Here is a 298-nt window from a genome sequence, read left to right as displayed (position 1 = left end):
CCTTGGATCATATGAAAAACATTATTATCTGGTATACTTTCTTTTTATTCTGAGTAGCTGAAATAGGTTTTGACTTTTGCAACAATAAAAAAGTAACTAAAATACATGTTATGGGATGAAGGAAGGGTAAAAAACAATGCTGGAAATTATAGTGTAATGAAATTCTCAATTGTTTTTATTAAATTATAGCTGTGTACATTAAAGCAATCATGGGGTACAGTATGGTGTTTTCATATACAATTTGAAATACTCTCATCAAACTGGTTAACGTAGCCTTCATGTCATTTCCTTAAGACAT

The sequence above is a fragment of the Otolemur garnettii genome, unplaced genomic scaffold (genome assembly GCF_000181295.1).
Source record: "Otolemur garnettii isolate 467f Iridium unplaced genomic scaffold, OtoGar3 scaffold00005, whole genome shotgun sequence".
NCBI classification, from domain to species: Eukaryota; Metazoa; Chordata; class Mammalia; order Primates; family Galagidae; genus Otolemur; species Otolemur garnettii.
This window is presented reverse-complemented; position numbering follows the sequence as displayed.